This window comes from Physeter macrocephalus, chromosome 8 (assembly GCF_002837175.3).
Source record: "Physeter macrocephalus isolate SW-GA chromosome 8, ASM283717v5, whole genome shotgun sequence".
NCBI classification, from domain to species: domain Eukaryota; kingdom Metazoa; phylum Chordata; class Mammalia; order Artiodactyla; family Physeteridae; genus Physeter; species Physeter macrocephalus.
This window is the reverse complement of record NC_041221.1, coordinates 77,751,611-77,752,486: the sequence shown is the minus strand read 5'-3', so window position 1 is coordinate 77,752,486 and position 876 is coordinate 77,751,611. Positions and strand designations below refer to the sequence as shown.

Genomic DNA, 876 nt, shown 5'->3' with positions numbered 1-876 from the left:
CATATGAACATCTCAATAGATGCAGAAAAAGCTTTTGACAAAATTCAACACCCATATATGATAAAAAATCTCCAGAAAATGGACATAGAGGAAACCTACCTCAACATAATAAAGGTCATATACGACAAACCCACAGCAAACATCAGTCTCAATGATGAAAAACTGAAAGCATTTCCTGTAAGATCAGGAACAAGACAAGGTTGCCCACTCTCACCACTATTATTCAACATAGTTTTGGAAGTCCTAGCCATGGCAATCAGAGAAGAAAAAGAAATAAAAGGAATACAAATTGGAAAAGAAGAAGTAAAACATATGGTACTGGCACAAAACACAGAAACCTAGATCAATAGAACAAGATAGAAAGCCCAGAGGTAAACCCACGCATGTATGGTCAAGTAATCTATGACAAAGGAGGCAAGGATATACAATGGAGAAAAGACAGTCTCTTCAATAAGTGGTGCTGGGAAAACTGGGCAGCTACATGTAAAAGAATGAAATTAGAACACTCCCTAACACCGTACACAAAAATAAACTCAAAATGGATTAGAGACCTAAATGAAAGATGGGTCACTATAAAACTCCTAGAGGAAAACATAGGAAGAACACTCTTTGAGATAAATCACAGCAAGATCTTTTTTGATCCACCTCCTAGAGTAATGGAAATAAAAACAAAAATAAACAAATGTGACCTAATGAAACTTAAAAGCTTTTCCACAGCAAAGGAAACCATAAACAAGATGAAAAAGACAACCCTCAGAATGGGAGAAAATATTTGCAAAAGAATCAACGGACAAAGGATTAATCTCCAAAATACATAAACAGCTCATGCAGCTCAATATTAAAAAAACAAACAACCCAATCCAAAAATGGGCAGAA

At 35.4% G+C, this 876-nt stretch overlaps 1 protein-coding gene across 1 annotated transcript in view; it reads right to left on the bottom strand.

The window, feature by feature from the left end:
* Nucleotides 1–876, bottom strand: part of F2R (coagulation factor II thrombin receptor) — a 20,646-nt gene that overhangs the window by 12,336 nt on the left and 7,434 nt on the right. The gene's annotated exons all lie outside the window — the stretch shown is intronic.